The 24,665-nt window shown below is 37.1% G+C and overlaps 1 protein-coding gene across 9 annotated transcripts in view; it reads left to right on the forward strand.

Moving 5' to 3' along the window:
* ERC1 (ELKS/RAB6-interacting/CAST family member 1) overlaps positions 1 to 24,665 on the forward strand; it is a 554,437-nt gene that overhangs the window by 351,741 nt on the left and 178,031 nt on the right. The gene's annotated exons all lie outside the window — the stretch shown is intronic.

Raw genomic sequence — 24,665 nt, forward strand, 5'->3', positions numbered from 1 at the left:
TCTTCTGCCCATTTTTAAATTAGATTATTCTTTTTGTGTTTGTTGAATTTTATAGGTTCTTTATATATTTTGGATACTAACTAACCCTTTATCCGATATGTCATTAGCAAATATTTTTTCCCATTCCATAGGTTGCCTTTTAGTTTTGTTGATTGTTTCCTTCACTGTGTAGAAGCTTTTTATTTTGATGTAATTCCAGTAGTTTATTTTTTATTTTGTTTCCCTTGCCTCAGGAGACATATCTAGAAAGAAGTTGCTGCCTGTGCTCTCTTCGAGGATGTCTGTAGTTTCAGATCTCACATTGAGGTCTTTAATCCATTTTGGTTTTTGTTTGGCTTTTTTTTTAAGGTTTTATTTATTTGTCAGAGAGACAGAGAACACAAGCAGGGGGAGGGGCAGGCAGAGGGAGAAGCAGGCTCCCAGTTGAGCAAGGAGCCTGATGCAGAACTTGATCCTAGGATGCTGGGATCATGGCCTGAGCCGAAGGTAGGTGCTTAACTGACTGAGCCACCCAGGCGTCCCTTTAATCCATTTTTAATTCATTTTTTTGTATGGTATAAGAAAGTGGTCCAGTTTCATTCTTTTGCATGTTGCTTCCAGTTTTCCCAACACCATTTGTTGAAGAGATGGCCTTTTCCCCATTGCATATTCTTTCCTGCTTTGTCGAAGATTAACTGACCATATAATCATGGGATTATGTCTGGGTTTCCTATTCTGTTCCATTGATTTGTGCCAGTACCATACTGTTTTGATTATTATAGCTTTGTAATATAACTTGAAGTCCGGAATTGTGATGCCTCCAGCTTTGTTTTTCTTTGATTTTCTTTTTCATTGATTTGCTTTGGCTATTCCGGGTCTTTTGTGGTTCCATACAAATTTTAGGATTGTTTCTTCGAGCTCTGTGAAAAATGCTCTTGGTACTTTGATAGGGATTGCATTAAATGTATCAATTGCTTTGGGTAGTATAGACATTTTAATAATATTTGTTCCTCCAATACATGAGCATGGACTGTCTTTCCACTTCTTTATGTCATCTACAATTTCTTTCATCAGTGTTTTATAGTTTTTCAGAGTACAGGTCTTTCACCCCTTTGGTTAGGTTTATTCCTAGGTATTTTACTGGTTTTGGTGCAATTGTAAATGGAGTTGGTTCCGTAATTTCTCTTTCTACTGCTTCATTATTGGTATATAGAAATTCAACAGATTTCTTTACATTGATTTTGTATCTTGTGACCTTACTGAATTCGTTGATCAGTTCTAGCAATTTTTTGGTGGTTTCTTTTGGGTTTTCTGTATGCAGTGTTATGTCATCTGCAAATAGTGAGTTTGACTTCCTTGCCAATTTGGATGCGTTTTATTTCTTTTTGTTGTCTGACTGCTGTGGCTAGGACTATCAGTATTGTTAAATAACAGTAGTGAGAGTGGACATCCTTGTCTTGTTCCTGACCATAGAGGAAAAGCTCTCAACTTATCCGCATTGAGGATATTAGCTGTGGGTTTTTCATATATGACCTTTATTATGTTGATGTTCCCTCTAAAGCTACTTTGTTGAGGGTTTTTATCATGAATGGATGTTGTACTTTGTAAAATGCTTTTTCTGCCTCTGTTGAAATAATCATATGGTTCTTATCCTTCCTTTTATTAATGTGATGTATCACTTTGATTGATTTGCAAATATTGAACCATCTTTTAGGTCTTTCTTGAATTTATCTCCTCAATATTGAAAAGAAATTGGGGCGCCTGGGTGGCTCAGTCGTTAAGCGTCTGCCTTCGCCTCAGTTCATGATCCCAGGGTCCTGGGATCGAGCCCCGCATCAGGCTCCCTGCTCAGTGGAAAGCCTGCTCCTCCCTCTCCCACTCCCCCTACTTGTGTTCCCTCTCTCGCTGTGTCTCTCTCTGTCAAATAAATAAAATCTTTAAAAAAAAAAGAAAAGAAAAGAAATTAACCATGTGAATATCTAAGGTAAGAGCATTCCCGGCAGAAGATAGTGCAAATACAAAGTTCCTGAGGCAGAATTGAGCTTAGAAAATAGAAAAAATATTTTTCCCTTCCTACTATCTTCTTTTTTTCACATATAATGTATTATTTGTTTCAGAGCTACAGGTCTGTGATTCAATAGTCTTAACACAATTCACAGCGCTCACTATAGCACATACCCTCCCGCCATAGACCGAATATCTGGATCCTACAAAATTCATATGTTGAAATTTAATCCCCAAGGTGATAGTATTTGATGGCAGGCCCTTGGGGAGGTGATTATGTCATGAGGGTGGAATCCTCATGAGTGGGATAAATGCCCTTATAAAAGAAACCACTTCCCTTCTTCTGCCTATATGAGGACAAAGTAAAAAGATAACCATCTCTGAATTGGGAACCAGGCTGTCACCAGACACTGAATCTGCTAACACATTGATCTTGGACTGCCCAGCCGCCAGAACTGTGAGAAATAAATTTCTGTTGTTTATAAGGCAAAAAGGAAGGAAGGAAGGAAGGAAGGAAGGAAGGAAGGAAGGAAGGAAGGAAGGAAGGAAGGAAGGAAGGAAGGAAAGAAAGAAGGAAGGAAATAGAAAAACAGAAAAAAAAGAGACCTTTGAGTTTAATAAAAGAGGGGATTCATAGGAAATGTGCCCCAAACAGTTGGAAAGACCCAGGTCATTTAAGACTTTAAAGGAGTTTGAGTTTTATTCTAAATGAAGTAGGAAACCATTGAAGTATTTTATTTTATTTTTTATTTTTTTAAAGATTTTATTTATTTGACAGAGAGAGCACAAGCAGAGGGAGAGAGAGGGAGAAGCAGGTTCCCTGCTGAGCAAGGAGCCCGATGTGGGACTCGATCCCAGGACTCTGGAATCATGACCTGGGCCGAAGGCAGCCGCTTAACCGACTGAGCCACCCAGGCGTCTCCATTGAAGTATTTTTTTTTTTTTCTTTAAAGATTTTATTTATTTATTTGAGACAGAGAGAATGAGAGACAGAGAGCATGAGAGGGAGGAGGGTCAGAGGGAGAAGCAGACTCCCTGCCGAGCAGGGAGCCCAATGCGGAACTCGATCCCGGGACTCCAGGATCATGACCTGAGCCAAAGGCAGTCGCTTAACCAACTGAGCCACCCAGGCGCCCCTGAAGTATTTTAAAGAGGGTGTTGGCATGGTCCAATTTATGTTTTTGAGGCTTATAGACCTAGCATATATTTTGTAGGTTGAGCCTTTGGCATTCTCATGGATTGAATATTGGGGGCTAAGGAAACAAAGGGATTAAGAATGGCTCATTTGTTTTTGGCTTGAATAATTGATCCTGCTTAGTTCTAGGGATACTCCTATTTTGCTGTGGTGCTGTGCCTTGGGTGGCTCAGATTTCTGTAGCAGCCACAGTGGTGACCTGTACTTAGGTTCCAAGATTTCTAATTTACACTCAAATGCTCAGACATTTATTTGGCATATCCAGGGTGGGTAAAATCAGAAAGACTTGCGAGCTTAGCAATATGCTGTGCTGGAACTAGTCTTCTCCCACCAAGATGTCATGTTTTTGAATTTATGAGACAACTCTAAATTTTTAAAAAGCTATGTGAATGTGAGGAGTGCACTGTTAAGTCCACATAAGTAAGAAGATTCTGCCTTGGCTGTTTGCTCCAGTTTTTCAATCTTGTTTGCCTATAGAAGCAAATTCAGATGTATTCAGTGACCCAACAGGTAATATAAATTGTTGAAATGGGACATAAAATAATGATTGAAGTGGGACATTCTGAGGCACTCAACTTCATTGAAAAGCAAAACAAATGCCATGCAGATAAATAAAAATATAGCACACCATATTTATACCACAGGAAGCAATTTCTGATAGCTCTCTATAATTTTGTTCAGTTCTTGAGGTGGGGGGTAGGGGTGGAGTGGAAAGGCAGAGAAGTGATGTCAGCTTTGTGGCTATATAAGATGCTTCTCATTTTAGTCCTTCCCACACACCCCCAACAATAAATACTTGGCATCCATATACAAACAAGAGTGTCTTTGTGGGAGCTATGGAATTTCCCATTGGACACCAAGGAACCTGGAAAGAATCTTGCCCACCCATACAACATAGAATAGGCAGACAGACCTTGTTCCTGTCTGTGGACGCTGAAGTGATCCATGAATCAGCTCTTGACTGAGGTCTAGGAGCCCCCGGAAAACACTAAGTCAGACAGTCACCAACAAAGAAGAAAGCCTTTGTGAAAGTCTAGGTGCACAGAGGATGCAGCACTCTGTTGGAGCAAACAAAATGTGAATTTGGACATCCTGGAGTGCGTTGTGGCTCCCACTTCAAATGTGAAGACAACACAAAATTCAAAGAAACACCGGTAATCAAAGAAACATGACACCACCACAGGATCATGATAATCTTCCCATTACCAAACCCCAAAACATGGAGATCCACAACTTCTAAAGAGTTCCGAATAGCTGTTGTGAGGAAATTCATTGAACTACAAGAAAGATTCAAGAAAACACAGAAAGAGAAAAAAAAAAATAACAGAACAACAATTCAGCAAAACCGTGAAAACAATGTATAAACAAAACAAGAAGTTTAACAACGAGATAGAAACTGTGAAATGGAACCAAACAGAAACTCTGGTACTAAAGAATTCAGTGGATTAAATGAAAAATGCCTCAGTAGCAGTCTTGATCAAGCAGAAGGAATCAGTGAGAATTAAGACAGGAACTTTGAAATTATCCAGTCAGAGGAACACACAGCAAAAAGAATGAAGAAAGTCTACATGATCTAAATGATACCATCAAAAGGACCAATTTGTGAATTATTGAAGTTCTAGAAGGAAAAGAGAATGAGAAGGGGGCAGAAAGTTTATGTAAAGAAATAAAAACAGAACGTCCCAAATTTGGGGAGAGATTTGGATATCCAAGTTCATATCAAGAAGCATGTAAGTCACCAAACAAAATCAACTTAAAGAAATCCTCTCCTGGGGTGCCTGGTGGCTCAGTCAGTTAAGCTTCTGCCTTCAGCTCAGGTTATGATCCCAGGGTCCTGGGATCGAGTCCCACATAGGGCTTCCTGCTCAGCAGGAAGTCTGCTTCTCCCTCTGCTGCTCTCCCTCTCTCTCTCTCTGTCCAATAAATACATAAAATCTTAAAAAAGAAAAAAGAAATCCTCCCCTTTCTATTCAACATAGTACTGAAAATCCTAGCCTGAACAATTAGACAAGAAATAGAAATTAAAAGCATCAGAATTGGAAAGGATGAAGTAAAGTTGTCTTTATTTATAGATAACATAGTTTTATATATAGAAAATCCTAGGGATGCCTGCATGGCTCAGTCGGTTAAGCATCTACCTTTGGCTCAGGTCATGATCCCAAGGTCCTGGGATCAAGTCCCACATCAGGCTCCATGCTCAGCGGGGAGCCTCCTTCTCCCTCTGCCTACTACTTCCCTTGCTTATGCTCTCTCTCTTTCTCTGACAAATAAAGTCTTCAAAAAGAAAATCCTAAAGACACTACCAAAAAACTGTTAGATCTAATCAGTGAATTCAGTAAAGTTGCAAGATGCAAAATCAACATATAAAAATTAGTTGCATTTCTATCACTAACAGTGAGTTATCTGAAAAAGAAACAATCACATTTGCAATAGCATCAAAACAATAAAATAGTTAAGAATAAATTTAACCAAGGAGGTGAAAGATCTTTACAGTGTAAACTACCAGACATTGATTAAAGAAATTGAAGAAGGTATAAATAAATGAAAAGATATCCTGTGTTCATGAACTGGAAGAATTAATATTGTTAAATGTCCCTACTATCCAAAGCCATCTATACATTCAGTGTAATCCCTATCAATATTTTGATGGCATTTTTTACAGAAGTAGAAAAAAAATCCTAAAATTTGTATGGAACCACAAAAGAGTATGAATAGCCAAAGCAATCCTGAGAAAGAACAAAGCTGGAAGTATCACACTCCCTGATTTCAAATGACGTTACAGAACTATAATAATCAAAACAGTATGGTACAGGCATACAAAAAGACATATGTATCAGTGGAATGGAACTGAGAGTCCATATATAAACCTACACATATACAATCAATTAACTTATGGCACAAGAGCCAAAAATACTCAATGGGGAAAGCACAGTCTCTTAAATGATTTTGGGAAAACTGGTCACTATCATGTACCATATACAAGTCAGCTCAAAATAGATTAACAACTTAAACGTGTAAGATCTGAAACCATAGGGCGCCTGGGTGGCTCAGTTGGTTAAGCGACTGCCTTCGGCTCAGGTCATGATCCTGGAGTCCCGGGATCGAGTCCCACATTGGGCTCCCTGCTCGGCAGGGAGTCTGCTTCTCCCTCTGACCCTCTCATGCTCTATCTCATTCTCTGTCTCAAATAAATAAATAAAATCTTTTAAAAAAATTTAAAAAAAAGATCTGAAACCATAAAACTCCTAGAAGAAAACATAGGAGTAAGCTCCTTAACATTGGTCTTCAAGATGATTTTTTGAATTTAACACCAAAAGCCAAGGAAACAAACAAAAATCAGTGAGTGGGACTATATCAGACTTTTAAAAGCTTCTGTACAGCAGCAGAAACCATAAATAAAATGAAGAGCGACCTATGGAATGAGAGAAAATATTTGCAAATCATGTATCTGATAAGGGATTAATTTCTAAAATATATAAAGAACCAATACAATTTAATTGCAAAGTAACCCCCCAGATATCCAATTAAAAATGGGCACCAGGGGTGCCTGGGTGGCTCAGTTGGTTAAGCATCTGCCTTTGGCTCAGGTCATGATCCTGGGAACAAGCCTCATGTCTGGCTCCCTGCTCAGCAAGGAATCTGCTTCTCCCTCTCCTTCTGCCCCTCCCCCTCCTTATCCCCTCCCCACCTGTGCATGCCTGCTCACTCTCAAATAAAAATAAAGAAAATCTTTTAAAAAAATGGTCACAGGACCTGAATAGCCATTGTTCCAAAGAAGATATCCAAACAGCCAACAGCTATATGAGAAGGTGCCCAACATCACTAATCATCAGAAATGCACATCAAGACCACAATAAAATATCAATCACTTCATGCCTGAGAGAATGGCTTTCATCAAAAGGACAATAAATAGCAAGTGATGGGGACGATGTAGAGCAAAGGAAAGGTTTGTGCACTGTTAGTAGGAATGTAAATCCGTGCAGTCACTATGGAAAACAGTATGGAGTTCCTCAAAAAATTAAAAATAGAACCTACCATATGATCTAGCAACTTAATGTCTGGGTATGTATCCGGGAAAAAAATCACTATCTCAAAAAGGTATCTGTACCCCCATGTTCATTGTAGCATCATTTACTATAGCCAAGACATGGAAACAACCTAAGTGTCCGAGAGGTGAACAGATGAAGAAAATGTGGTAGATATATACAGTGGAATATTATTCAGCCATAAGAAACTAAGGAAATTCTGCCATTTGCAACAACATAAATGGACCCTAAGAGCATTATACTAAGTCAGAGCAAGACAAATACTCTGTTATCTCCCTTATATGTAGAATCTAAAAAGACCAAGCTCATAGAAAAGAGATAAAATATGTGGTTTTCAGAGATGGGGAATGGGGAAATTGGATTGGGCTAAGATGTTCAAAAGGTACAAACTTCCAGTTATAAGATTAATAAGTACTGGGGTTGTATGTGTACAGCATGATGGCTATAATGCTGTTAATTTTTTCTCTTTATAAAAGAGTACTGACATATTTAAATTCAGTGATAAATATTTTAAGAGGAAATGAAAATCACTTGTAATCCTCCCTAGAGCTAACTAATTAGTCATTATATAACTGTTCAGACTTCATTCTCTGTATCTTCAGGAAAAGAATTTTCCAGTTTAACAATAAGTATGAAAATCTTTTAAAATCAACTAATGTTGATCTTTATCATTATTTTCAATGGTAACAATATTCTTGTGAATGATATACCATAAATTATTTTTCTGGCCCCCTTTTGTTAAGGATATAGTGTTTTCCATTTCCTGTTGTCTTAACCATAAGTAGTATGCTGTCACTTTACTCCATCTCTGTGTTTACTGTTCTTCTAGAGGAACAAATACATACTGGTTTAAAGCATTAGATACTAACATTCCTATGTTCCCTTGAAATTCTATTCATTCTATACTATACAAAATACGTGACAGAATTTAGAGATTGAATGAAGATTTGCAGAGACATAAACTATATCCCAGAAATACACATTATCTGCTAGAGAAATTTAGTTATTTAACATATTGAATCATTAAAACTATTGAGTGTCTACTATATATCAAGCATTGCTCTAAAGCAGACTTTCATAATCATTATATTTATGTTTTAGCTTGCAGTTGTCTTTTTAATTCAGGGTTTTCTTTACAGAGATAAAAAACACAAAACATTATATTCACCCTTCAACAATTTTTAAATGTGCAGTTCCCTAGTGTTATGTACTTTACACTGCTGTAAAACCAATCTCCAGATCTTTTTTACCTTGCATTAACCACCTCTTCTTTCCCCCCTCCCCTCTGCCCCTGGTAACCACCATTCTACTTTCTGTCTCTATGAATTTGACTATGTTAGGTAAGTGTAAGTGGAATCATTCAGTATTTGTCTTTTTGTGATTGGCTTATATTCCTTAGCATAATGTCCTCAGGATTTATCCATGTTGTAGCATATAACAGCATTTATATTTTTTAATGGGCCAGGAATTTGAGACTTTGTGATTAGCTTGGCATACTTTAGGTAATTCTGTTGACAAATTTATTTCTGAATCACAGAATGGATATTCAAAACTTTGAACTTTGGAAAAATATTTATAAGAACTTCTTATATTTCACAAAATGTTAAGCAGTTTGTGCCAGTTACTGGTCTTTTGGGAGAATTCATAGATGAAAGCCATGGAATACAGGAAATCATAATATATTGTGATGATAGATATAATGGAGATATGAACAGGGTTCAATGGGAGCTTGAAGAGTGAGAGGCACCCAAGTCTACCTGGAATTAAGATAGGCTTCACAGACTACCTTACCTTTCTTATGGGAGATCTAAGAGAAGAAAGCATTGGAAGTATTCTTAATAGAGAAAATAGAATATGAAAAGTCATAAAGTTGTGAAATATTAAGGTATAATTGAGAAACTATCAGAGATTTAGTATTGTTGGAACAAATAATATTCAAGGTGAATTCTGAAGGATAAAGCTGGTAGGGTCTTGGGTACTATGCCACTAATTAAAATTTTTATTCTGTATGCATAGGGAGCAGGAAAGTGACATGATCCGATCCATATTTCAGGAAGATAATGCTGGCTCTGTTAACAATGGAGAGACTAGACCAGAAGACCAGTAAGGAATCCATTATATAGATCCAGAAAGGAATACTCTCTAAATTTAAGAATGAAATAAATATCAATATATATGTTATCTGTCTTTTTTGCCTGTCGCTCACGCTGTCTACAACTCTTCCCAGCCCCTAAACTAGCTGTCCTGGCACTAGGCAGCTTTGAAATGTTTGTTAAGAAAATGTCCCTGTTTTGACAGAGTAGAGTAGAAGCACCTGGACTTAGAGCAGACTTTACAGCTTCTCCGGGGATTTCTCATGTAGGAAACATGAGATCAACAGAGCCCTGTGCAAATAAGCTTTATAAGCAAATGACCATTTTTTCCATTATAGATTCCATCACTCCAAAGAAAATACCACTTATTGACAACTAGTATTTCCCCTTTTACCTGTATCTCTGATTTTAAAATATTTCATGGGATATTTAAATTATAGCAGCTTTGATATCAGTCTTTGTATTTTACTGTTTCAGAACTCTGTTTCTCATCATGTTGGCATGAAAATATCCCATGCAGTCATCATATTTTAAAAGGTTGCTATAAGCTACATCAGGAGTACTGTACCTAGCATAAAACCTACACGTCTCTTCTTCCTTCAAGCAGACTGTAACTTTAGAGTGTAGTTCTGTTGGTATTGATATTGAGTCATTTTCTAGGAAGTTATGTGGTTACTGTCAGCTCATCACTTTCATCAGCCAGTCACTTAACTACCCTTCCTACGCTCTCAGAACATCTGTGTCATGCGTCTTCTTCACTCTCCCTTCTAACTCACTTCTCAGATGCTTTTACTTCATTCTCTGCAGGACTGGGAAAGATCAGCACACATATACTTCCTGGTAGTGCTGGGCTTCCCTTTAGTAACTGCTTCTAAACTACATGCTAATTTAAATAAACTGTATTCTGAGGCTTATCTTTTAAATCATGGATTTCATGTGTAAAAACATTTTCTTCCTTGTTCATAAACAAAACATGTAACTGTGCATTCATAGAACTGAAGTCAGGGGAGTGTCCACTTTGGGGGAGGGTCTTTTTTTCTTTCTTTTTCTTTTTTTTTTTTTTTTTCGTTTTTTAAGATCACTGATCCACTCTTGTGTTGTTTTTCTTTGCTACGTGACCTTACTTTCGGGATGCAATAGATCCTGGCAGCATCTCAATGGGGAAAAGAGACTTTTTTTTTTTTTAAGATTTTATTTATTTATTTGAGAGAGAGAGAATGAGAGACAGAGAGCATGAGAGGGAGGAGGGTCAGAGGGAGAAGCAGACTCCCCGCTGAGCAGGGAGCCCGATGCGGGACTCGATCCCGGGACTCCAGGATCATGACCTGAGCCGAAGGCAGTCGCCCAACCGACTGAGCCACCCAGGCGCCCCGAAAAGAGACTTTTAATACACTTTAAATATAGTATTTTCTTTGTGTTGAGTCAAAAAGATACTGATTTCTCAGCAGGAGGAAAGACTCTGGAACCACACAATAGTTTATATTGTGAAACCCCTTTACAATGCATTTTGGTCATCATGTTGTAACAAAGCAAACAGTCCTTAGCCACACGAGTCTAGGGAAATAAGACTTATGACTAAAGGATTCTTGACTAGAGGTTAAAAGATATAATTGGAGAGAAATATAAAACCGAGGGTATAATTGGGTTTCTTCTTCCTATTTCTATTCTCACAACCTGAACTCGAAGGAAAATTAGTATTTATTAAGTGCCTTCCATGTGCCAGATTCACAGCTATAATGAGGTTTATTATTTGTAAGTGTCTCGATCTTAACAGCTACTTTGGGAAGTTTAAGAATTTGTACTACCATTTTATAGATAAGAAGTTCAGGAAGTCACTTGTCTCAAGTCACACAGGTAGTATATGGCAACATTGAAGTCCAAAGCGCATGTTCTTATGTCTGATAGTGCACCTCAAGTCAGAGGTTTTTATTTATCTATTTGTTATTCTATTCTTTTTAAAAATTTAAACAATAGCAGGGGCACCTGGGTGTCTCAGTCGGTTAAGCATCCATCTCTTGGTTTCGGCTCAGATCATCTCAGGGCCCTGGGATCAAGCTCCACATCAGGCTCCCTGCTCAGCAGGGAGTCTTCTCAAGATTCTCTCCTCCTCCCCCTCACCCCCACTCATGTATGTGCTCTCTTTCTCTCTAAAATAAATAAATAAATCTTTTAAAAAATTTAATCAATAGCAGAAGTCGAAAAAATAAAGCAAAAAATGCTCAAAAGTTAAGTGCTTAGGAAATAATCATTATTTGGAGTGAGTATTGATTCCTGTCATATTTCTATGCACATATACAAAAGGGAAAATAGGGAAATAATGGCATCATAACAACATGCCATTTTGAATAAAAATTGAATTTAATTTTACTTGATTTAAACAGAATGAACAAATGGAATTTCAACTGAATATTTCTTTACTATACAGGAGAATTTCCAAGACTTCCTCTCAATGATAAGAAAAAAGATTAAGAGGGGCGCCTGGGTGGCTCAGTCGGTTAAGCGTCTGCCTTCGGCTCAGGTCATGGTCCCAGGGTCCTGGGATCGAGCCCCGCATCGGGCTCCCTGCTCCGCAGAAAGCCTGCTTCTCCCTCTCCCACTCCCCCTGCTTGTGTTCCCTCTCTCACTGTGTCTCTCTCTGTCAAATAAATAAATAAAATCTTTTTAAAAAATTTAAAAAAAAAGATTAAGAGATTAGAGTCATGTTTTTCAATAACACTTAATCAGTATTAATTCACCCCATGCTCTAAAAAATTAGGAAATTAACACTTCTCACCAATATTTAAATACATTTTTCTCATCTCAGCTTTGCCGAGGTTTGTATCATTTACATTTTATTGTAACTTTAATTCCCAGATTTACTTAGTCTAGGTTCTACATTTAAATTCAGTGGTTATCACTATCCTTTATCACATTTTCTCTTTACTTTGTTTTTACTTTACTTTTACTTTATTTTTTGTTTATTGAATGTTATCTTTTTTAATAGTTTTTAAAATTTTTTTAAGATTTTATTTATTTATTTGAGACAGCGCCCGTGAGGATGAGTGGGGGGGTAGGGCAGAGGGAGAGGGAGAAGCAGACTCCCTGCTGTGCAGGGAGCCCAACATGGGGCTCAATCCCAGGACCCTGTGATCATGACCTAATCTAAAGGCCATCCAGGTGCCCCATGAATTTTATCTTTAATTGGCTTTTTCAGGAAAGATTTATGGATATTGAATTCCTCTTTTAATTTCTTTTGTTTGTTTTTACATGCCTGATGTTTATTTTGACATTATACTTGAAGAACTACTTAGCTGGTTATAAAATTCTTGGATGTGTTTCTGTTAATGTGGAGTAGGCGAATATTCTCTGATACCTTTCCTACCCCCACCTTATCTGAAACCTGGTTGCTTCCTCCTTCTAGACAATAGTGTAGTGCTGAAATGACTTTGGTCTGCTTTTCCATAGCCTGAGGGAGGTAAGGAGACCGGACAGTACTCAGCTAGAGCCATGCATAGTCTTTGTTGTACCACCTGGGCTCAGTTTTTTTGTGTTCTGTAATTTGATAAAATGTCACATGTTCATCCTGGTAGGAGTGAGTAGGATTCAGATCATTTGTGAAATTCTTTAGTGATCCCCGGATAATGAACTATCCTGGTAATTTTCTTGCCTGTACTAAGGCTTCGGTAGGTAAGTATTTCTCCTGATTGTCATTTTGTAAGCTGTCAAATCACCCTTCAATCTTATTTTCTCCAAGTTTGGGGTTATTACTCAGAATCCTCACCATTTTGTCACCTCATTTCTGACTTTGATACTGTTTCTGGCCTTAGAACACAGTTAAGAACTCCCCATTCCCCACCAGCATTTTTGTTTCATTTCCTTATCTGTAGCTCAAAATAAGGTTGTGTCCTTTGTCTTGTTTGGTTCCTGCAAGTGAATATTTGCAGGCTTTTACAGGGTTTTATTTATTTCTTCTAAGTATTGGAGAAGACATTCTGAAATCTGTCACTTTTGGGCAAAATTGCCATATTTAATTTTAAAGGCAATCTATATGATTTCACTTAATGTGGAATCTAAAGAAAAAATGAATAAACAAATAGACTCATAAATACAGAGAACAAACTGATGGTTGCCAGAGGGGTGGGTTGGTGGGGAGAAGGGCAAAATAGGTAACGGAGATTAAGAGGTACAGACTTCCCATTACAAAATAAATCATGGAGATGAAAAGTCCAGCATAGGGAATATAGTCGATAATACTGCAATAACATTGTATGGTGACAGATGGTGACTACACTTATCTTGGTAAGCATTGAGTAATGTATAGAATTGTCAAAATCAATATGTTGTACACCTGAAGCTAATATAACATAGTATGTCAACTATACTTTAATAATAAAAATGTTTTTAAAAAGAGAATACAATTTAAGCAGGGTGCTGCAACAGACTGCTGTGTCAGGTGTGGGCCAAGAACAGCCTCATCTTGTTATCTCAGTTTTCTGAACAATATCACTTCCTTGTGCTCTGTGATCTGGAAAGGATTGGGAAACACTGATCTAAACTCCAGGACCTGAAATCCACATATTTTGTTCTTTTAACAACAAATTTTGTTTTGTTTTGTTTTGGATATGGATTACCTAGGATGCAATCTCTATGTCTCTATAAGCTATTCCTTTCCTAGGCATAAAAATTTTGGTTCGTAATTAGAATAATTAAAAATAGCAGATGAGAATTGTAATTAAATTTCTTGTTTTTTAAAGTTGTATTTTTTTTTTTAAGATTTTACTGATTTGTCAGAGAGAGAGCACAAGCAGGGGGAGTGGCTGGCAGAGGGAGAAGCAGGCTCCCCGCTGAGCAGGGAACCCGATGCGGGGCTTGACCCCAGGACCCTGGGATCATGACCTGAGCCAAAGGCAGACACTTAACCGACTGAGCCACCCAGGCATCCCTAAAGTTGTATATTTTTTATTGAAGAATAATTGATACACGATATTGTATTGGTTTCAGAGGTATAACATAGTGACTGAATATTTGTATACATTAGGAAATGGTCACCACACTAAGTCATTACCGTATGTTACCACATATAGCTGTTACAGTATTGTTGAGTATATGCTGTACATTATATCTCTGTGTCTTATTTATTTTAAAACTAGAATACTGTACCTCTTAATTCCCTCTTCCTATTTCATCCACCACCCACCCACCTCTGCAACCATCAGTTTGTTCTCTGTATTTATGAGTCTGTTTCTGTTTTGTTTGTTCATTTGTTTTGTTTTTCAGATTCCACATGTAAGTGAAGTCATACGTTCTTCTTCTCCATCTGACTTATTTCACTTAGCATAGTACCCTATAATCCATCCATGTTGTTGCAAATGGCAAGATTTCTTTTCTTTTTTGTTTAATGGCTGAGTAATATCATATTGTGTACATTTTCCATTGTGTACATTTTCTTTAGCCATTCATCTATTCATGGACACTTAGGTTGCTTCCATATCGTGGCTATTGTAAATAATGTTGTGAGGAACATAGGAGTGCATGTGTCTTTTCAAATTAGTTTTTCATTTTCTTTGGTTAAATACCTAAAAGTGGAATTGCTCGATCATATGGTAGTTCTATTTTTAATTTTGGGGGGGAATCTCAATTACTGGTGTCTTTTTTTTTTTTTTTTTAAGATTTTATTTATTTATTTTGAGAAAGAGAGCATGAGTGGAGGGAGGGGCAGAGAGAGAGGCAAAGGGAATCTCAAGCAGACTCTGTGCTGAGTGCAGAGCCCAATGTGAGCCTGATCCCCTGACCCTGAGATCATGACCTGAGCCGAAACCATGAGTCAGACACTTAACCGACTGAGCCACCCAGGCACCCGTCCATTACTATTTTCCATAATGGCTGCACCAAATTTACATTCCCACTAACATTTTCTCTACATCCTCACCAACACTTATTATTTCTAGTCCTTTTGATAATAGCCATTTTGACAGGTGTGAGGTGATACCTTACTGTGGTTTTGATTTGCATTTTCTTGATGGTTAGTGATGTTGAGCATCTTTTCTTATGCCCATTTTTTTGCTCTTATGTCCATTTTTTAATCAGATTTTTTTAAATTTAGTTTCATGAATTCTTTATATATTTTGGATGTTAACCCCTTATCAGTAAAATTACATATTTTAAGTGTTCATGTAATCTGGTTATATTAAAAATTTAATACAAGTTCATTCAATAAGTGTTTATTGAATGCCTATTTTAGATGCTAAGGAGGGAGATGTATACACAAATATATTAAAGCATGATCAAAATAAAAAATGGGAGTGTATACCTATAGCCATGTGTGTTGCCACACTGTACCATTCACATATTGACTACAAGCTCAAGTTGTGCTAGGCAGTTGGCCATGTATAAAAGTAGCACAGAATTCTGGCATATATGAAACATAAAGGAATTGATGAGCAGGGATGGCTTCGAGGAGGTTGTGATATCAGAAGAGCTGGTTAGCAGTTGATAAGACATGGAGAATTGTAAGTAATTGAGTAATATTAAAGCATAAAGAAAATAGATAATGGGAGCGAGAAAGCCGTAATCATAGCTCATATACCATGCTAAGGAATTTAGCCTTTATCCTATATTACTTATATATTTCCACATAACAAGTTATCCCAGATTTAGTCGCCTAAAACAAAAGTTATTATCTCAGCTTCCGATGGCCAGAAATTTGGGAATCCTTTAGCTGTGTGCTTCTGACCCCTAACCTCTTATGAGACTCCAGTTAAGATGTCAGCTTAGGCTGCCGCCATCTGAAGCTTGAATGTGGGTTCAACAGCTATGGCCCGGATGGCTAACTCACATAGCTATTGAGAAGAGTCCTCATTTTTTCATTGGCTATTTGCAGGAGGCTTTACTTCCTCACAGAATGGGCCTCTCTATAGGCTGCTCATAGCATGGCAGCTAGCTTCCCATAGAGTGAGTGATCCCAGGGTGAGAGGACACTGAAGACAGAAGCCACAGTATTTTTTATGACATGATCTGGAAGCGATTTACATCACTTCAGGCATCGCATCTTATATTGGTGACACAGATCACCACTGGTATGATATAGAAAGAGTCTATAAATGGTATGAATACCAGGTTGTGGGGATCAGTGGGGGCCGTGTTGGAGGCTGGCTATCCTATCCTGGAAGCAATAAAGAGGTACTAAATATTTTAAGTGTAGAAGTGACATTTATATTTCATTTCAGATATATGATTCTGCTATGGAAAATGAGGTGTAGGGACAAAATTAAAGTCATGAAAACACTGTAGTAATCTAAAGTTTTTGAGACCCTAAAGTAAAGCAGCACTTATAAGGTTTAAGAGATTTTTGAGAAACACTTAAAAGATAGAAAAAGCATAATTTATTGGTTGCTGATTGGATATGGTGAGTTAGGAAGTAGAGGAGTTAAGGATGACTATTCAGTGTCTGAGTTGAGAAACTAAGTGGATATTGATGTGGTCCACTGAGATGTAGGACAGTAAAATAGATCTATCCAATAGACATTTGGATATCTGTAGGTTTGAAGTTCAAACAGAAGGGAATGAATAATAGTATAAAATGAGAAGAGGGCCTACAGTGTATCACTAGGGAATTCAACACATGGATGAGGGGGGAATGATCCTGCAAAGGAGATGAAGAAGAATTGTTAGGAGCTAGATAGTAAACCAGCAAAGTGTGATTTTATAGAAGCCAAGAGGGAACCCAGTGTTGAGAAAATAAGGAAATATAGCTAACCTATAATCATTAAAATGTAAAGCTCAGTGAAGCTCTTAAGTGTAGTCTGAAAAGCCTAAACTAAATGCTTTAATTTAGTTGGTATGGTGACCCTAACCTCAGTGTGAAAACAAAATATAATTTTTTCCAAGATAGTAGTGTTAGGATTTAATGATCCCCTTTCCATTACCCCCTCCAGAACACACACACACACACACATACACACGCACGCACACACGTGCATGCACATGTGCATCCACCCTCCCACACACACAGAGCCCACATGACTTTATAAGACAAAATTAGCTGCTTCTCCACCCCTTCCACATCTTACTCTAGTAGACAATAAAAGGAGTCAGCAAACTTTTTCCATAAAGGGCCAGATAGAAAAGATGTTAGGCTTTGTGGGTCATACAGTCTCTATTACGATTACTCTCAGCTGTGTCACTGTAGTGTAAGAGCAATCCTAGACAATATGTAAATAAATTCAGCTGTGTAACAATACAGCTTTATTTACAAAAACAAGTGGGATAGCAGTTTTACTTCTAGGTACATACCCAAAATAACTGAAAGCAGGAACTCAAACAGATGCTTGTACACCATTGTTCATAGCAGCATTATTTACAATAGCCAAAAGGTGGAAGCAACTATTTTTTTTTTTAAGATTTTATTTATTTATTTGACAGAGAGAGAGACAGCGAGAGAGGAAACACAAGCAGGGGAAGTGGGAGAGGGAGAAGCAGACTTCCCACGGAGCAGGGAGCCCAATGCAGGGCTCGATCCCAGGACCCTGGGATCATGACCTGAGCCAAAGGCAGACACTTAATGACTGAGCCACCCAGGCGCCCCATAACCTAAGTATTCATCGACAAATAAGTGGATAAACAAAATGTGGTGTGTATATGTATATACACAATGGAATATTATTCAGTCTTGAAAAGAAGTGAAATTCTGGCATATGCTATCACATGGATGAACCTTGAAATAATTATGAGTGAAAGAAGCCGGACGCAGAAGGACAAATACTACATGGTTCCACTTATCTGAGGTACATAGAATAGGCCAAATTCATATAGACAGAAAGTAGACTAGAGGTTACCAAGGGCTGGGCAAGTGGAGAATGGGGAGTTATTATTTCATGGGTACAAAGTTTCTGTTTAAAAATATGAACAAGTTCCAGAAGTGGATTGTGGTGGTAGTTGTACAACACTGTGATGTACTTAATGCCACTGAATTGTGCACTTAATGGTTAAAATGGTAAATTTTATGTATATTTTACTACAATTAACAACAACAATAATGATAAAATAGAAGGGTAAGTTTGGCTCCTGGGTTATAGTTTACCAGTTCCTGGCCTAGATTGACTGCAGAGACTGTGTTTCTCTCAACTTAAATCCTTAGCATCTAACACAGCTGTTTTATTAAAGATGTACAGAAGCTCAACATAGCCAAATGAAATTAAGAATTTGGATCTTTCTTTTTTACTTGTATATGTATTTTCATAGTCTGTTTAATGTTTATTTAGTACTTAATTTTTTTATTGCAAATTGAACACATTTACTCTCTGATGTCTAAAGATCACAGGAGGAAAAAGAAAATATATTTTTGTCATTAAACCTTAAATGACTTTAATCTTCTCCATACAGTTTTGAAAATTATCAATTCTAATGAGCTCATATTATACGTAAAATGTTTATGTTTTCTCTTTGCACATGTAAGTAACAGCCTTAGATTTTACACAGTAACTGGCTTATCTTCATGGTAGAATCTGTGGCAATAAGTGGTCTGGGTGAGAAGTGGACCTGACTGACAAGAGTAGCTTTGTCTTCCTGTGACGCTTCATGTCGGTCTATAGAAATCACTAATACTGGAGAGAACATCCGAAGGGTTTTTCCTAGAAGGAAACCTGTACTTTTTTCACATTACGTCATTTATATTTCTTCAGGGCTATTTACAAATATTTATTAATGTTCATTTTTTTTTAATATAGGTCCCTCTTTACAAAGGAGGAAACTGAGAGGGTAAAGCTTGGTAAACTTCAAAGGCGATCATAGTTCTTAATGACAGGAAGAGTCTTTATGTTTCACTTAGGAACCTTAGTCAGCTATGGCCCAACTCAAAAAGTTGACAACCTTCCTTTCATTTCTAGGAAAATCACTGATTGATTGACCCTAACAGAGTAAGTAGATATTATCAGTCAGCCACTGTAGTGTATAAGAAATAGAGTATGTTGTGACATTTGTTTACTTAGTAGGTGATTTTGGAGTTTTTTGCTTTTTGGCTTTTTTGTTTGTGCTGTTTGTTTGTTTTTTTAGACTTGGGGTCAGAATCAATTGAGGATGGTATTTTTTAGTTCATTGTTTAAGTAGAATTGAGTCAAGACTCTTAGCTGTTTTCAATTGTATCTTCTTGAAATATGTCATTGAAATACTAGGATATATTTTAGTGCCAGTACTAGTGCCCAGTTCCGTTTTTCAAACTGTGCTTAATTTCTTAGTCAATTTAAAATGCACCCAAAACAAAATTAACTACCTTGAAGGGGAAAATTGAAATAATATAGTAGTTACTGTGTAGAGAAATTTTGATGGTCCTTAAGCTGTATTTCCTACAAAATACTAAATAAATTTTGTGATTGGTATCAATTTTCACATTAGCCCAAAAAGTATTCTTCTGCTGTCAGGTTAAAAATTGAAGTCTTCTCTAGAAAAGAGCTTTTTTTGTTTGTTTTTTAAAGATTTTATTTATTTATTTGACAGAGAGAGACACAGAGAGAGAGAGGGAACACAAGCTGGGGGAGTAGGAGAGGGAGAAGCAGGCTCCCCGCTGAGCAGAGAGCCGGATGTGGGGCTCAATCCCAAGACCCTGGGATCATGACCTGAGCCAAAGGCAGATGCTTAACAACTGAGCCACCCAGGCGCCCCCCGAGCTTTTTTTTTTTAAATGCCAGTTTTTCATATATCTTTCCAACTTGTTGATTCTCTAGAGTGTAATCCATTTTAAAGCTTATCTGCAGTGTTTATTTACACTCTCTGGCAGGCTGTGAAGGCTTGTGGCATTTCCTAGTGAAAAACAACTCCAGGACCAATGTAAATGATTGCTAACTGCCTCTTCATGATTTGGGTATCTTTTCTAGTAAGACACAGATGCAAGAAGTGAGCCAGAGGTCATTAAGAAGGAACATATCTGCCCCTCTTGTTTACAGAAGCTTTAATATTTATTAATTAAAGAACTTTTGTTACTGAATTCTTTTTAGGAAACTTTTGGATTGTATGGTCAATGGTAAAGAAGCAGCTTTTAAGAAAAAAAATGTATAATGTCTTAAAACATAATATGATGACAAGATTTACAAAAACCTGTGTCCCTTGAGATTTATGAGCGATCAATCCCATTGTCATCAACATGTAGTTTGTTTGTAGTTGCTGAGAATTCCCATAGTCATTTCTTTTCCGGTTTTGATTCACTGGAAAGCTTTCGCCTTGATAGGCCTATGATTCAATTATTGTAGTTTGCCTTTATCTCCAGTCACCGTGCTCAAATTTTTGAACACCTCATGCGTATGTACAGTCCAGTCACGTTAATGGCTTGGGAAGGTATGAAGAGGCTAAGGAGCTAGATCTTTTCTCTTGACCTGTTTCTTATTGCAAAGGAATGTAGTAAAGCACTGCAGCTTTTTGTATCTATTGACCGCATGTGCCCCAAATCTATTCAGTCAAGTAGGTCTTTATTGAATAAAAGTAAATTTGCCTCTCTTGTATCCCAAAAGATCAGGGCATTGGGGTCAGTTCTGTGGTCATAATAAAGAGTCCCAACACTTTTTCTCCAGGGTTTCTTCAAGAAGTATAAAATAATATTAGTATGTGATGGGCCTTTGACCTGGAGGCTTCAGTAAATTCATAAAGTGATATTGATTGTCTAGCTAAAACTGACATCTTGGCTCAAAAGTAGTTCTTTTTGATAACCAGGAATGTGGTTTTGTTTGTTTTAGTGGCTTTAAGCATTTTATTCAAAAAGTTGACATAAAAAGATAACTTGATGATTATACTTAGATCTTAATGTAAAAAGCCCTTAGGAATTCAACAAATTTAACTTTTATAACTGGTTAGATTTCCAGTTTTCCCAAACAACAGTATGGAACTATTACCAGTCCTGGTTTGAAGTATATCTGATACCTACATAAGTTGCACTGATTGCAGTATTAGGTCTCCAAGCCCAAAGAATGTCCTGATGACTTTGTCTCCAGAATTGCTCTAACTGGTGCTCCTTACTGAGTTACCTAGAGGAAAACTAGGTTCCTAGTCATTTGCTTTTTTATTTGGGGCACCAAAAGGTGCTCTTCTTGGTTTATGAGTTTTAAAGACTGGGAAATTTGACACAGGGAATATTATTTTTTGAGTGGGTAAATAAAGTTAGGGAAAAGCGGGGAACAAAGGAGATAAAAAAGAATGGGATGCACTTAAATTTATTCTGTAGTTCTGTTATCATAATAATTCACTCAAAAGGGATTCATTTTGAATTTAGTATTTAGTGTTAAAAGGAACAGAGGTGGGGCAAGTGCAGGCCAGCACTAAGTAACAATGGTGGATTGAGACCTATTGTATTTTTTAAATGATTCCAGGGCTGTCCAGGTGTCCTGATTTAAAGGCTGCTTCTTGAGTCAGGAAATTGTATCTTGTTCGGAGGTTTACTGTAATAAAGTGCATAGTCCTAGGGGATGGTACTGCTGGCCTCATGAATCACTTTACAGCCTGGCTATACTGACCCAAGCCCCATGATTTATGTATGTCATACCATAGTAGGAATGGCAAATATGTAAGGCACACATGGTTTCTGAGATGGTTCCTTAACAGGAAAACTGCCATAAATCCATAAAGTGAGATAGGGCAGATCCAGCCACAGCTCATGTCATGTCCAAGAGATCTCTTCCTATTTTATAGGATATATAGTTTTAGAACTGGTTAAATTAACATTCTTCTTGGAATGTGTCCATGGCCTTTTTGTGTACTATGTTTTAGTCTACCCAGTCTTAGATTCATTACTTACATCATCTTTTGTATCTAAGCTTGTGATTGCCAGTATTGCAGTAAGATTAGAATTTTACCTGGTGTTTTAACTTCATTTGATTCCCAGCACTAATAAAGAGATTGTCTTAGAATTGCACTTAGGATTTAGGCTAGTCTTAGGCTAGTGAAATACTGAGCCAAAATGGACAAGATAATAATTAATTTTTCATTTTAATCTGAATGAAATAATGTTATTTTAATTAAACTTTTTATTTTGAGATAATTGTGGATTTTGTAGATTCACATGTAGTTGTGAGAAACAATACAGAGAGATCCCATTGTACTCTTTAGGCAGCTTCCCCAGTGGTAACATCTTGCAAAACCAAGATGTGATATTGTATACAGTAGCACAACCAGGATATGGACATTGATATGGTCAAGATACAGAACATTTCTGTCACCACAGAGATCCCCTTTTATAGTCCCGCCCACTCCCCTCTCATCCCACCTTCCTTATCTCTTAGCAGCCACTAATCTGTTCTCCATTTTTATAATTTTGTCATTTTAAGAATGTTATATAAATGGAATCATACAGTATATAATCTTTTCAGATTGTTTTCATGCTGCACAGTTATCTGGGGATTAATCCAGATTAATCCATTTATCAAGAGTTCATTCCTTTTTATTACTGAGTGATATTCCATGGCCTGGATGTACTACCGCTTGTTTAACCAGGCCCTTGTAGAAGGACATCGGAGTTGTTTCCAGTTTTTGTCGGTTATGGAAAAACCCTGTTATAAACATTTGTGTATAGTTTTTTTTGTAACTTAAGTTTCCACTTTTCTGGAATTAATGCCCAGGTGTACAGTTGCTGGATCATATGGTGGTTGCATATTTAATATTTTAAACTGTCTAACTGGGGGCTCAGTCGGTTAAGGGTCCAACTCTTGGTTTCCGCTCAGGTCATGAACTCATGGGTCATGAGATCTAGCCCCACCTCCGCTCTGCACTCGGCAGGAAGTCTGCTTCAAGATTCTCTCCCTCTGTCCCTCCTCCAACTCGTGCTCTCTCGCGCACGCAATCTCTCTCTCAAATAAATAAATAAATCTTAAAAAGAAAAAAGAAACTGCCAAACTGCTTTCTAGACTGGTGGCACCATATTACATTCTCACAGTGTGTAAGTGATTCTATCTTTCCCACATCCTTGCTAGCATCTGGTATTGTCTCTATTTTTATTTTAGCAGTTCTGATAGTTGTATAATGATATCTCATTGTGATTTTTACTTTGCATTTCTCTGAGGGAGAATGATGTTGACTATCTTTTCATGTGCTTATTTGTCACCTGCATATTCTTTTCAGTGAAATATCTCTTCATGTCTTCTTTCCATTTTCTAATTAGTGTTTATTGTTGAGTTTTGAGAATTCTTTATTCTGAATATGAGTCTTTTATCAAACATGTGGTTTGCAAGTATTTCCCCCAGTCTGTATCTTATCTTTTCATCCTCTAAACAGACTCATAACTGTGACTTTAATAATTCAGTATATCTTTTAAATTAATTTTATTTTTGAGGACACATTTAGGTTAATAGCAAAATCAAGTGGAAATTACAGAGAGTCCCCATACACTGCCATCTCCATATATACACCATCTCCCCCATATATACATAATTTCTCCCACTATCAACTATGAATACCAGGGTGGTATATTTATTACAATCAATGAACCTACATTATGTCATTGTTACCCAGAGTCCATAGTTTATATTAGAGTTCACTCATAGTTTTGTACATTCTGTGGATTTCGAAAAATGTATAATGTCATATATCAACCACTGTAGTATCATATAGAAGTTTTACTGCCCTAAAAATCGTCTGTGCTCATTTATCTCTTCCTCTCCCTACCTCCTGGAAACCACCTATCTTTTTACTGTCTCCATAATTTTGCCTTTTCCAAAATGTTGTATAGTTGGAATTTTATACTATGTAGCCTTTTCAAAATGGCTCTTTCACTTAGTAATATGTATTTGAGTTTCTTTTACATCTTTTTATGGCTTTTATAACTCATTTCTTTTTAGTGCCAAACAATATTCCATTGTCTTGATGTACCACAGTTTATCCACTCACCTACTGAAGGACATCTTGATTGTTTCCAAATTTTGGCAATTATGAATAAGGCTGCTATAAACTTCCCTGTCCAAGTTTTTGGATGTAAGTTTTGCATGAACATAAGTTTTCAGTTCTTTTGAGTAAATACCAAGGAGCATGATTGCTAGATTATATTGTAAGAGTAAGGATTAGGTGTTTGAGCAGAAACTGCCAAACTGTCTCACAAAGTGGCTGTACAATTTTGCATTCCCACCAGCAGTGATGAGAGTCATTTATTTTCACCAGCATTTAATATTGTCTGTGTTTTGGATTTTGGCCATTCTAATAGGTGTGTAGTGATATCTCATTGTTGTTTTAATTTGCAGTTCTCTAGTGACATACGATGTTGAACTTTTTTTCATATGTATCTTCTTTGGTGAGATGTCCAGGTCTTTTGCCCATCTTTAAAATCAGGTTATTGGTTTTATTATTGTTGAGTTTTGAGAGTTTTTTTATATTTTGGATAACAGTCCTTTATCAGTTGTATCT

This window comes from Mirounga leonina, unplaced genomic scaffold (genome assembly GCF_011800145.1).
Source record: "Mirounga leonina isolate KUSES-001 unplaced genomic scaffold, KU_Mleo_1.0 Mir_201, whole genome shotgun sequence".
Taxonomy (NCBI): Eukaryota; Metazoa; Chordata; class Mammalia; order Carnivora; family Phocidae; genus Mirounga; species Mirounga leonina.